At 44.2% G+C, this 14,139-nt stretch overlaps 1 long non-coding RNA gene across 1 annotated transcript; it reads left to right on the top strand.

Moving 5' to 3' along the window:
* Positions 1 to 354: 354 nt before the first annotated feature.
* Positions 355 to 3,111, top strand: LOC128580435 (uncharacterized). Its single transcript, XR_008378677.1, has 3 exons — positions 355 to 480; positions 1,756 to 1,943; positions 2,748 to 3,111. It is a non-coding gene; the product is annotated as an uncharacterized LOC128580435 (long non-coding RNA).
* Positions 3,112 to 14,139: the final 11,028 nt, after the last annotated feature.

The raw sequence follows: 14,139 nt of genomic DNA on the forward strand, positions 1-14,139 counted from the left end.
CAGGGGGTTCACACCTGTTATTTTTATCAGTTCCTTACCCAGCCCTGGGAAGTAGATCCCTATGCCCAAAGGTTCCAGAAGAGATTTTGCTCCTAGAGTGGGAGCCCATGAGAAAAAGGCTCATGCAGGGTGAGCGAGGGAGCTGTTATAAACCGTGGCAACCACACAGTAGGCCCTGGGGAGAATGGTGCCAAGACTGTCCCCTGGCATGGGGCAAGCAAGGTCTTCCGCCTAGTAAGGGGGCAGAAACCTCCCAGAGAGCTACCTCTGTGCAAGGAGGGAGAGGCAGGCGGAAAGGAAATGACCAAAGCTCAGATCAGCTAGTAAATCCTTAACCTTCAGCAGCCCCAGAAGCTGGTGGACTGTTATCACAGGATAATGAAATGAAATGGAAGACAGCTGAAATTAAATACAACAAAGTAAAATAAAGTAACAACACAAGAGGAAAAAAGGTACCAAACCATCTGATAAAAGGTTCAGGTGAGCCAGAAACTCCCACAGGGCTGGGGTCTGAGCTGGGCTCAAAGGCAAACCTGTTGACTCCAGACGGGGGAGGTCAGACGCAGCAGGAAACAGTGGCATGGGGAGGCCAGGGCTGTCCTCCTCACTCCGCCATTCACTCCCTCGGTGATCTCATGGCATCTTTTATCTTTTTGAGCCTATTTTTCTCAGCCATAAATGGAGGGAGTGAGCTGGACAGCCTGGGTTTTACTGAAGCACAGGGAGTCCTTCAAGCTAGTTTCCAGTTGTGAAGGGACACCCAGTGCTGTCCCCGGGTGCTGTGGCCAGTGCATTCATTTATCAGCAGACATTGGTGCCCTACTGTGTGCCAGGCAGCACTCCGTGTGCTAGGTGAAAGGGATGAGACCCTTCTCTTTGTGGGTTAGTGTGAGGGGAGACAGATAAGTGAACAGATAAATAAGCAGGGAAACAGAATTTGGGTTGAAGTCAGAATGTTCCGTGCAGCCAGGCAGACTGGGAACTGAGCAGTCCAGGCAGTGGGAACAGCTAGTACAAATACCCAAAGGGGCAAACAAGCCCAGGGTGAAAAGCCCAGTGACTGGAAACAGAGTGGGTGAAAAGAGCTTTGAGAGGAGGAGCAGGGTAGATGCTGTAGGGCCCATGGGCGGGGTGAGCACTTGGGGCTTTCTTCAAATAAGGTGGAAGCCACTGGAGGATTTTGAGCAGGGTCATATCAGCATCCAAGAGATGTTTTTAAGTGGTGGCTTAAGAGATGGTGTTATGTAGTGATCAGGCACACCAGCTATGTACGCAAGCATAAGCATTTTTTTTTTTTTTTTGAGACAGTCTCACTATGTCACCCTTGGTAGAGGGCCATGGTGTCACAGCTCACAGCAACCTCAAACTCTTGGACATAAGTTATTCTCTTGCCTCAGCATCCCAAGTAGCTGAGACTATAGGCACCCACCACAACGCCTGGCTATTTTTTTTTTTAAATTAAATCATAGCTGTGTACATTAATGCAATCATGGGGCACCCGGCTATTTTTTTGTTGCAATTGTCATTGTTTAGCAGGCTGGGTTCGAACCTCCCTGCCTAGGTGTATGTGGTTGTCATCTTAACCACTGAGCCGTATACGGGCACCAAGCCCATAAGCATTTTTTAAATAAATGAAATGAAGTATCATAAAACAATAGGTAGTTTCTACAAGTATTCTAATAGTCTCCATTCTTTCATGAAAATAAAAACCAGGTTATGATCCACTAAATTGATTTAATTGGTTGTAACCTACAGATTCCACTACTTATAAGGTATTACTCTGGCTGTCGGCTGTAAAATACATTGTGGAGAGACAGGAGAAGCAGGAAGCCCAGTGGAGAGGATGTTGCAAAAATTCTGGCACAAGAGGAGACTGGAGGAGATGGTGGTGGTGGAGACACAGGCAGATTAGAGGAGAATGCTGGTGGTAAGGATAGAGGCAGGTACGCATTCTATATTCTAGAAACAACATGGATAGAACTTAATGAGTTAGATGTAAGGGAAGAGGGGAATTAGTGATGACTTAAGTTTTTGACTTGGGTTATTGGGGGGAATAGTAGTGTTGATTACTAACACTGCCAGCCCAGCTAAGGAGCAGATTTGCAGGTAACAGAGTTCTGTTTGGGTAATGTCAATTTCAGTGCAATTTCACCCATCTTAATTGTTTCTGCTCCAGTCTTTAAGAGTCAGTTGGAGAGAAGTTACCCATCAGGCAGAGAGCAACACAGTGAAATGCCAAGGCAAAACAAAAAATTTAGTTAATGTCTACTGGAGGGAATACTCTGCACCAGGCAATGTTAAGAGCATTATACATATTCATTTAATTCTCAGGATAAGGCTATGAAATCAGTGCTATTGTTGTCTATATTTCACAGAAGCCCAGAGAGGTAGGTTACTTTTCTTGTCCTCTATCACAGAGTAAACACATGCCAGAGCTGAGATTTTAAACAAGTCTCCTAGATGACAAAACTATGATATAGCTCTATCAGGCAAAAGAGGTGCTGGATCTCTTGGAGTAAGGTGGATCTCTACTTAGAAGAATGATCACATTATGTTGCAGAGTTGAAAAACAAAAGTAGGATTCAAATGAAAAATAGTACATGCAGTTTTGGATCTGCTTTTATGGTAAAAATCATATGTGTATACAGGCAGAGAAAAAAAAGACTGGTGTATATCACAAAGTTAACAAGAGTTGTTAACAATTGCCATTGTAGAAGAGCATTGAAACAGTGTTTCTGTGTATCTAGAGTGTATTTGACAGACTAATGGCAGAAAAGCACCCCAGGAGGACAAGTGTGTATCATTGTGGAGGCCTCAGAGGATCTGGACAGTCATCCTGCCACTACCTGGAGCTCACAGTGTGGCCTTAGGACCGCACACCCCTCAGAGAGGAATCTTAGAGAAAGTACCTAGGAGAAGTGAATCCTGGTAAATGTTTAACAACCAGCTCTGTCTGTCTGTCTCTCTCTCGCTCTCAAAAAAAAAAAAAAAAAAAATCTTGATCTGTAGTGTTCACTGATTTCCATGATGTAAATATACCAGTTTCAAGCTCCTTCTGAGACAAATGTGGATTGGGAAGAGATGAACAGCAGCATTAAATACAATTAAAGAGTATTTCCACTATTTAAATACAATACAGAAATCACGTCACAAGGATAGATGCCAGTAAAATGCATTATAATAATTAGACTGTGATGAATTTTGAATGTTTATCACCTTTATTTTAACTCAATTTATGTATTTAGTTGCAATCTCACATAATCTAATTTTTAATAATGACTATGTTTAACAAATGGTTTATGAAATCCCTAAAAATTTCGTGATTGGCTCTAGTGAGTCATCAGGAGATGGCTCCAGCACACCACTGCCAGGTACCTTTAGGCTCTGATAGGATGAAGTTCCAAGGTCAGAAGGAGCTATGAGCCTGCTCAGGCAACTGAAGATGGGCCCCTTTCCCTCAGCTCTGTGGCCCCACAAGGTTTCTTGGCCTGAATCTAGTCTAGAAGAAGAGAGAGGAAGAAGCACAGCAGAGGGCTCCAGCCAGGAAGGCCAGTGGCAGGAAGGGCTGGCAGCATCAGTGTTATCGTGGGCGCTGTTTTTCCTCTGTCTTATCAATGGCAGAGAGTAGGGAAAACAATATCCCTGACCTACTATCACTCCATGAGCCAACAGGAAAACCCAGGAACCATAGGTCTTTTGCCTCAAGGTTGAGAAAGAGAACACATAGAGGGCCCACACCCACTCTCGCTGCCGTACCAAAAGGTGCACAGCTTCTACTCGCCTTCCCACAGAGAATGACCGCATGGCTCCCACCCAGCTGCAAAGGAGGCTGAGAAACGGAGAGAGGACATGGCTGCTTGGTGAACATGGACTCTCCCTGCCAGAGCCCCCTGCATTTCTATAATCCTTGGAGTCTCTGAGTTGTTCCAGCCCAGATTTGACAATCTCCTGTTTCTGAGTCTACAAACCACAGAGGCTTTCTGAGTTTATTCATTCGTTTCTTAAGTAAACAGAGGGCCTGCTCTGATCTAGTGCTGGGTTAGCAAAGAAGATTAAACTTTCTTGAGGGGCTCATCATCCAGTGGTGGTGCTGGGTGGGAAGCGAGTGGGAAGGGATTGAACATTTTACAGATGTCATGATATCATGCGAACACACCATAGTCAGGGATAAAAGAGAAAATGTCTAAGGGTGCGCATGAGGGTGGGGTGGGGGTTGTAATTGTGAAAGACTTCTTTGAGTCTTTCGGTTTTTTAGCTGGGCCTTGAAGGATGAGAGGAGATTTCCAGGAAGACTGAAACAGAGGGCTCTTTCCGGTAAGGGAACAGTATATGCAAAGGCATGGGGGCAAGGAAAGCCATGCACAGTTGTTTCATTTTGCTGGAAGATGGGGTACACATGCACTGTACAGACTGGGGGGTAGGATATACCTGCAATTCTGGTGGAAAGGCCCTCAGGAATCACATGTCAAAAAGGCCTTGAACTAGTCCCAGGTACTTGGGAGGCTGAGGCAAGAGGATCACTTGAGCCCAAGAGTTTGAGGTTGTTTTTTGTTTGTTTGTTTTATTTCTGTTTTGGATTTTTTCTTTTTATTGTTTGGGATTCATTGAGGGTAGAGTTTGAGGTTGTTGTGAGCTATGATGCCATGACATTCTACCAAGAGTGACAAAGTGAGACTTTGTCTCAAAAAAAAAAAAAAAAAGTCCTTGAATTACATGTTTGAACTTCATCCAGTGGGCTGCCAAGAAATGATTCTAAGTAGACTAAGAAGGCCAAGGGGTGACTGGAGGGGCAGTTTCAGCCCCTCACAAAGTCTCCAGTAGCCAGCTTCCTTTCCATTCTTTGATAAGGACAAAGCTTTTCTCAAAATAACATAGAGAGCTCTGTACATTCATCTTTAGGATGTCTTTTTCTTTCTTTCTTTTTTTTTTTTTTGAGACAGAGTCTCACTTTTTCTGTGGTGTAATAATGCCTGGCTATTTTTAGAAATGGGATCTTGCTCTCACTGTGGTCTCTAACTCCTGAGCTCAGGCAATCCACCCACCTTGGCCTCCCAGAGTGCTAGGATCACAGGTACAAGCCACCATACCAGACCCAACTTTAGGATGTCTTAATTCCCATCTCTCAAACAGATGTCCTATAAGCCTAATACATAGAAATTCCAGAGCTGTTTTTCCTCCTTGCCCACAAGAAGACATGTTCACGTCCTGATCACTAGCTGTGACTGACCAACCATCATCTGAAGTGGCCAGTGACCAGTGACTCCTGGAGGCCTGGGGTCTCTCCACAGGCTGCTATTTGCTAAGAGGCCATTGATAAAATACAGAGAAGTTTCACCTCATCTGTGGTTTTGCTTTGCATGATTTCAGTTACCTGTGGTCAACTGTGGTCAAAAAAAAATTAAATAGAAAATTCCAGAAATATTAAGTTTGAAATTGGGTGCCACTCTGTGTAGGTTGAAGAAATCTCTTGCCTAGGTAACAAATCATCCCTGTGTCCAGCATATCCACGCTGTGACACTGCTAACACATAGATACTGTTTCTAGCATCCAATCATTGACATCACCATGGCTTGATCATCCAGGATCACCAGAAGCAGACAGTCTTCCTTCTACTATATCGACAGAAGGTCAGTAGTAGCCTAATGCCACAATGTCATGCCCACATCATTCACCTCACTTATCCTCATCACATAGGCATTGTACATCACAAGAAGGGTACAATAAGATATTTCAAGATACAGAGACTACATTCACATAACTTTCATTACAGTGTATTTTTGCAATTGTTCTATTTTATTATTAGCTATTGTAGTTTATCTCTGACTATCCCTAATTTATAAATTAAACTTAAATATAGGTATGTAGGTATAAGAAAAAACATAGTATACATGGGTTTGGTACTATCTATAGCCTCAGGCATCTATTAGAAGGTGTTATAATGTACCCCCCTAGGACAATGGGAGGCTACTCTATATGACTTAACTTTTTTTTTTTTTTTTTTGTAGTTTTTGACCGGGGCTGGGTTTGAACCCGCCACCTCTGGCATTTGAGGCTGGCGCCTACTCCTCTGAGCCACAGGCACCGCCCCATGACTTAACTTTTTTTATATAAAAAAGGTGGATATGAAATTGTAAGGAGAGAAGCAAAGTGATTAGTACCTACAGCTGCTATGTGAGGAAGGGCCTATCTCTGACCACTACATTGCTGCAGATGGTTCCTCTGGGAGCTGGAAGCCTACTGGGTCTGCTCCTATGACTTCTAGGAACCAGAAGGTGTTCTTCCAGTTTTCCTAGGCTGCTTTCAAACCCTAGGTAGGCCCCCCAACCAAGGCTGGGGCCCCTCATGGCCACCATGTACTATCCAGCCATGAAACCAAGCAAGCACTCTGAGTATATTCAGAGGCCAGGGCCTCTGTGCAACATTATTTTATATGTGGGGAAACTGTCCAGGGGAGGAGATACAATTTACATATGTCACCCAGCTAGGAAGGGGACAGTCTCCAAAGGTCTGAGCACTTTCCGTAACTCAGAAGCTGCAGGGGACAGTATGCAGAGTTTGAGGTTTATGAATCTACCCACCTTTTGTGGTAATCCAAAGGCTGGTCTAGAGCCTACGGGTGGGCCTTGGAGGGGTCAGGCTGACCTATGGCTTACCACCTGTGCACTGTACAGAGATATCTGGGGTCAGTTGGGGCTGAAATATAGCTGATGTTTACCAAGCTGTGTGCCCTGACAACAGGAGGCTACATCCATGGGAGAAGGAATACCCTGTGTGTGCACAAACACAAAGGGGCTTTCTAGCTAAGATTTCAGCCCACTGGGATTGGGGTCAGCCTCTTTTTTAATTCTGCACAAAGTCACCATGGAGGTCAGAGCAGGGGAACCTGCAGACTTAAGGCCACGTGCAGCTTCTATGTCCTTAAATATAGCTTTTTGATTAAATCTTAATTTTACATAACAAATCTTTTCATTTTTATTAGTACTTCTTGTTCATCTTTTATATTTTATTTTTTAAATGAATATATTCAAAATATTCCTTCTAGATTGACTGGCACAATTAGAACATTAGAAAGCTATAAGGACTAAGTTGATAGTGGCTATGCTTATAATTTAGTTTTAACTTCCCCCACCTAACTGGTGCTACTTACCACACAAGGCTGGTTGGTGAATGTTTATGGGGGGCAAGTATGTCAAGGCTGTTACCAGGCTTTAAAAACCATGCACTGTTTCTGTTGGGAATGGAATCTGTGAATAGTTACACAGCTCAATAGTATTTTTTAATTATGTCTGCTTAACAGCCCAACATGTCAAAGAAGACCAGGAAAATGCTGAAAGAAAACTGATTTTTTTTTAAGAGGGAGTAGGAATTGCAGCATTATCTTATTTCTGCTAAAGACAAGATGATTTTCTTGCTTTATGATATCACAATACCAACATTAAAGAAACTCACACTCATCAGCATCATAAAACTCCAAAAAAAAACAAATATTTTAAATTAGAGGGAGAGACATGAAAGGTTGTACAGAAATTAGAAAATGAAAAGCCAAAGCAAAGCAAAGTTCTTTTAAGCAGCAATAGAACCTGGAAATAATGCCACTAAAGTAATGTATAAAGTAGCTTATATGCTTGGGGGGGAAAGGGAAGCCATACAGTGATGTAGAAATTGTGAAAGAATGCATTCTGGAAAGTTATAGGATGGTTAGGCCTTGATAATGTTTGAATGTACAAACAACTGCCTCGTTCAAAGAGATAACTTATCAGCAGCACGAAGTAGCCTTCAACTTAATGTCATGTAATACTTCAAATGGAAAATACATATTATTCAATTGCTTTAGATAAATCAACTGGGCATTCAAGCAATTCAATGCTCAATCGCTTTGTGCATTCTTGTGAACAGAAAGATGTCTTCAACAACTTTCAAGATAACTGTCATGAGGTTGGACTGAATTTGGTAAATTTAGTGAAGATAGGTACAGATGGTGCACCTTCCATGACAGGAAAACATTAAGAGTTTTTCACACAGATTAAAAAATATTAACAGATCCAGATGCTCTCATTTCTTTTTATTGTATCTTGCATGGGCAAAATCTCTGCGCCAAAGCTATCATTTTAAGTCACAGTTCCCCACAAATTGTAAGATTGTTAATAATATTGACACAAATGCAAAACAGCATAATCAGTTTTGTAACATGCTAAAGTCAAATAATGAGGTATTCAGTATGGATTTGCCATATCATTCTAAAGTGCATTGGCCATCACAGGGATAGGTGTTAGCCAATATTTTATTTCTCTGAGAACAGATAGTTGAATTCTATGAAGAACAGAATCAGTAATGTGAATCATTGAAAGAAGATTTCTATAGGAATGCAGCATTTCTCTATGATATCACATCAAATTAAAACAACTTGAATATTTCTTTGCAAGGTAAAAATAAGTCTATATATGATATATGGCAAAAAAGCCAAGGTCTTTGCAAAATGCTATCTTTTTTCAAAACACTTCTTCAAAAGGAGATTTCAGATGAACAAAAGTTATTGATGTGCAGGATGATATATGTAAATCATTTGAAGTATATGCAACTGTTATAGACCTATTAATTGGAGAATACAGTGAAAGGTTCACTGACTTTGAGAATCATGACATTACAATCAAATTAGCATTTCAGCCTCACCTAGCTGATATCACCAATGCACTGAAAGAACTACAGATGGAATTGATTGAGCTCTCAGTAAAATACATTTTAAAATCTATTTTTTTTTTTTTTTGAGACAGAGTCTCACTTTTTCATCCCTGGTAGAGTAAGTAACATGGCATCATAGCTCACAGCAACCTCAAACTCTTAGACTCAAGCGATTCTCTTGCCTCAGTCTTCTTAGTAGCTGGGACTACAGGTGCCCACCACAACGCCTGGCTATTTTTTTTTTAGAGATGAGGTCTTGCTCCTGCTCAGGCTGGTCTTGAACTCATGAGCTCAAGTAATCCACCTACCTCAGCCTCCCGGAGGGTTGGGATTATAGGCCTGAGCCACCGTGCCCAGCCTCATTTTAAAGGCTTTAATGCTAAGAAAGATGCAATTGAAATTTGGAATAAAGAAGAAAGAATACCCATGCCTTTGGCAACATGCCTGAAAAATGCTTTCTTGCTTTTCAACCACTTACTGGGAATCTACATTCTTCTACCCAATCCAAACCAGGACACCCTTAAGCTCACAAATGATTGACACTCTCATCCAAAGGATCAGCTAAAACTGCAGCCCTCCATGCTGCAACCAAATATTAAAATGCCTTCCATAAAAAGCAGACACAACAAAGTTCCTAAAAAGTTAACTTTAAATTAACAAATAGTTTTCATTTTTTGAAATGATTAAGTACAAAGTAGTTAGATGTTTACAAAATAATCTACATTTTAAGAATATCTAACTGATCAGTGTAACCTGGCTTATTGTACCCTCAATGAATCCCCAACAATAAAAATAATAATAATAATAATAATAACAATAATAATAATAATAAAGAATATCTAACTGAAGTTTCTCGAAGGCAGCCTTATTTGATTATAACTAAGTTAATGTGGCCTTCCCACATGAAAAGGTTCCCCATCCCTGGGTTAGAGAATGCCCAGGGAAGGTGGACATACGGCTAGAGTGGCGAATAATTTGCATCTTCTGAGTCAACTCCAGCTTCTTGTTTGTGGCAACAGGGAAGGGGAAGTCCTGCCTGGGAAGGAGATTAGCATTCAGTGATGTCTGAGTGTCCTGGGTAGGGGATGGTTCATGTAAGGAGAGCGTTAGCCATTTTGCCATCTCTGCTGTAAACTGACACCTTCTGTGTCAACACATAGTCTAGGAGAGCCCAATGCCAAGCTGAGGCCCAGAGGAAAGGTGAATCTTAGCCCTGCCAGAGATACTGTTCATTCCTGATATATGGAACGCAGGGTAATTTCAAGAAGTTTAGGGGTTCCTTTGAGTGATAAATCACCATTAGGCATTTTTTAAAGAAACAAATAGTATCAATTCACCAGGATCAGGAAGCTCCATCTTCTTCCCCTTCTCATCTCTGCTCACCTTTTGAGCTCATGTTGAAGGGTGACCCCCTTATAAAAAACCTGGCCTTTCCTCTTCTTTCCTAAGCTTCTATTGCTACTCTTGAGTTTATCAGACCTGTTGCTTGGGTATGTTTAGAAACAGACACTTTCCTGCTTGTTCTCTCCTTCCCAATCTCTCCAGGTGAGTATTACTGTTGTTGAAATTATCAATCCCACCCTCCCTTCCCACGTGATCGCTTACCCACAGCTAGGACAGCACTTTCCTATTCTCATCCTCACTCGGCCCTGCTGGTCTCTGTAGCAGTTGGTAGGGATGGGATCAACATGCCCATTGACAACTGGCAGGTGTGAGGTTTACAGACAGGCAGGGACCTGCCTGCAGTCACTAGGCCGGGCTTCCTTCTTCCAAATCCTATCTTGACTTCATCATCTCATTCTGGAGACCTGAGTTGGATGACAGGGAGGGAGTAGGAACATGAGCCTTGTTTGGGAGTTCTCTCCTACCTTCAGGTCTGAGGACAGTGTCTGGGGCCAGCACTGCCACACCAGGAGTCCGCCAGAATGGGACCAATGAAGGGAGAGCTAGGATTTGGCAATGGGTTAGGAGCAGCTGGCTTAGCTTTCAGGCTCATTGGGTGACCATAGGCAAGTCCCTTTCCTTTTCTGGGTCATGCTGCCTCCTCCCTCATAAAGTGAGGGCTAAACTTTTGACATTTTAAATGCAAGGAATCTTAGTGTATATATGATAGGGTAGGAAGGCACAGAATTTGTCCCAGTCTTCTGGTCTGGTATTGAGGCCTCTGATACCCATCTGGTCACTGACAAACACCACCCTCATCGCACAGGACATGTTTCTCAGGGAACCCTGCAGCATACATCCCCAGCGGCTGGCTGAGGAACTAACCTTAGGTCAACCCACAGCTATCCAAGCAAGCTGCCTATAAGTTGCTCATACTTACTGATCACCTACTGGATACAAAGACCACAGGTTGAGATGTGCTATGGCAAGGGGGGAGAGAAAAGTACAAAACCAAGCAAGCCGGGTGGCGCCTGTGGCTTAGTGAGCAGGGCGCCGGCCCCATATGCCGAGGGTGGTGGGTTCAAACCCAGCCCCGGCCAAACTGCAACAAAAAAATAGCTGGGCGTTGTGGCGGGTGCCTGTAGTCCCAGCTACTCGGGAGGCTGAGGCAGGAGAATCGCCTAAGCCCAGTAGTTGGAGGTTGCTGTGAGCTGTGTGATGCCACGGCACTCTACCAAGGGCAATAAAGTGAAACTCTGTCTCTACAAAAAAAAAAAAAAAAAAAAAACAACCAAGCAAGCCATTCAGGCTTCAAAAAGGAGTGTAATCTGGCCATCTCCATCCATGCATCCACCTATCCATCCATCCATCCATCCACCCACCCACCCATTTCTCCATTCACCCATCATCAACCTAGCACATATTTCTCTGTCATCTACTATCTATATACTAGCCTCTGTACAAGAACTATGGGAATGGAGGTGCAAGTGGGAAGAAAGGGGTTACGGCCATCAGTGTGGTCACGAGGTGTGACAGGCACACTCATAGCATCAAATTATTATGAAAGACAGGAAAGGTCTAGAGAAGGTGTCTGCCTAAGCAGATGCCAGACTGAGTCTCGGGCTAAGGACATGACAGAGGTATTTTGTTTGGCTAGCATTTTAGTTCTTCACAGGTCCCATCACTACCTAGTGGTTACCTTCCTGTCTCTAATGGAATTTGAATTTGTAACCTACACTAGGGAAGATGTCAGCACTTCCACATAACGGGGCCACCTTTATCTAGAAGGTGAGTAGAGGGCAGAGACAGAGAGGTCTGGCCTGGGGCTGGGTGCCTTAGGGTCTCCTCTGGGATCCCCGACTATCTGCTTGCATAATTGGACAATATTCCTTCTCTGAACTACAGTTTTCACTATGTAATCTAGGGAACTACAGTTTTCACTATGTAATCTGATGTTCCAGATCCTTGGAAGCTCAAAGACAGTAGGAGAGTTCCAGAGGTGACCTGAATAATTTTAAGAGTAAAATGTTTATAACATTTATTTCAATCAGATATATATCCTCTGTTAAAACAAAAAGGTTTAACACTGTTTAAAAATATAAAGGGGGGCTGGTGCAGTAGCTCACGCCTGTAATCCTAGCAGTCTGGGAGGCTGAGGCAGGTGGATTGCTTGAGCTCAGGAGTTCCAGATCAGCCTGAGGAAGAGTGAGACCCCAGCTCTACTAAAAATAGAAAAACTAGTCAAGTGTGGTGGTGCATGCCTGTAGTCCCAGCTACTGGGGAGGCTGAGGCAAGAGGATTTCTTGAGCCCAAGAGTTTGAGGTTGCTGTGAGCTAGGATGCCAGGGCATTCTACCTAGGGTGACAGAGTTGACACTGTCTCAAAATAAATTTAAAAAATAAAAATAAACATATAAAAGGTATTATCTAGATGTGTCTTTGATGAATAAAAATATTAAGATATGATTCGTATATGTGCTATCAGTTGTATTAATCATTGCAAATTGTTTTATCGACAAAATCCTTACAAACATGGAAATCTGAGATCAAAGGGTTCTTGGCTGGTGGGAGGGCAGCACTTGTTGATCATCCAAGGCTCTCTGGTCCAAGAATCCACAGGTGTGCTTAGGTGCCCTGCCTAGAATCACTATTGGGAGGAATTCTCCTGGAAGGGGATAGTTGAGAGCTGACCTTTGTGGAATATCTTCTGCTTATCAAGCCCAAGCTGGTAAGCACACAAACATCCCCAGAGATAAGGTGATGACCCTTCCCATTATATAGAAGAAAAACCAGGCTTGCTCCCAGAGGTTAGACACCACGCAAAGGTCACCCAGCTGGAAGGTGGCCCAGCTGGCACACCAACACTGGGCGGAAGACCCAGACTGGAGGTGGGAGAGGTGACCTAATAGGTCCCCAGCTCTGGTGCAGCCCAGAGTACCCCGAGACTAAGACGGCGAAGGCTCCGGGGTGATGCTGGGGGCATCAGGTGGAGCAGCGGGCGGGACTCCCCCCAGCCAGACTTAACTAGCTGGAATGTCCCAGGGAGGTGGGTGACAGACGCTTTTCTGAGATCCCCTAGCCCAGGCTAGGGGTCCTGGCGATTCTCCAAGACATTGGGGCTGGCTGGGGCCGGAGCTGGGGCGAAGGAGAAGAGTGAGAAACAAGGAGGGCCCATGGCAGAAATAAGAGAAGGGAGAGGGGAGGAGGAAGGGGGCGGAGAGTCTTTCCTGGCGCAGGAACCTGGGCCCCCCTTGGCGCAGCCGGCCAGCAAAGCGATTCTGCAGATGGAAGGAATTAAGTCGGAGGGGGAGGGCCCTAGGTGATAGGGAGAGGGGGGAGTTAGCAACGCGCGCGTGTGTCTGTGTGTGCATGTGTGTATGTGTGTGAGAGAGAGTACGCGCGCGTCTGGGAGGGGATGGGGCGGGGGAAGGAGACAGAGAAACGTCAGATGAGTCGAAAATAAAAGAGAGAAAGCTGTAGGCACACGCAGAGAAAAACAGAGAGGTAGAGACAGAGAACCACAAAGAAATACTAGACTAGAAAAACAGAGACGAGGGACACAGGCAATAATAGTCTAAGAGAGTAGAGGAAACTTTTCTTATAACTTTTCTATACTTCTAAGAGAGTATAGAAAAGGAAGAGCGAATGAAATGAAATATTTGGAGATTTGTAAAGAACAAGGCAGAAGAGAGGCGACAACAGACCGAGACGTGACTGATTATGCTGGGTAGGTACTGAGCTCCCTGAAGGCTCAGCGAGCTAAGCCGACCCGGGTTGGGCTGCAAGCCCGCACGTTGCTACATTTGCAGATAACAGTGTTTCCCCTCTGCCCCCGCCCCTGCTATTCCATATTCAATTAGGCAGCCAATAGAGGGCTAGGACAGTGCCGAGAGGGGCGGGGTGTGGGCGGGGCTTCGTGGACCCCACCCCGGGAACAGCCGCCGAAGGGGTCAGCACTGAGGCAGATAGCGGATCGCCGGGCGGGCGGGGCGGGCGGCGCGGAGGGGGTGGGGCCAAAAGTTTCCTGCCCAACTTTCTCTGCCTCCTTCCTCCGCCCGCGCGCGCCTGAGCCGCAGTC

The sequence above is a fragment of the Nycticebus coucang genome, chromosome 3 (genome assembly GCF_027406575.1).
Source record: "Nycticebus coucang isolate mNycCou1 chromosome 3, mNycCou1.pri, whole genome shotgun sequence".
In the NCBI taxonomy this organism is placed as follows: domain Eukaryota; kingdom Metazoa; phylum Chordata; class Mammalia; order Primates; family Lorisidae; genus Nycticebus; species Nycticebus coucang.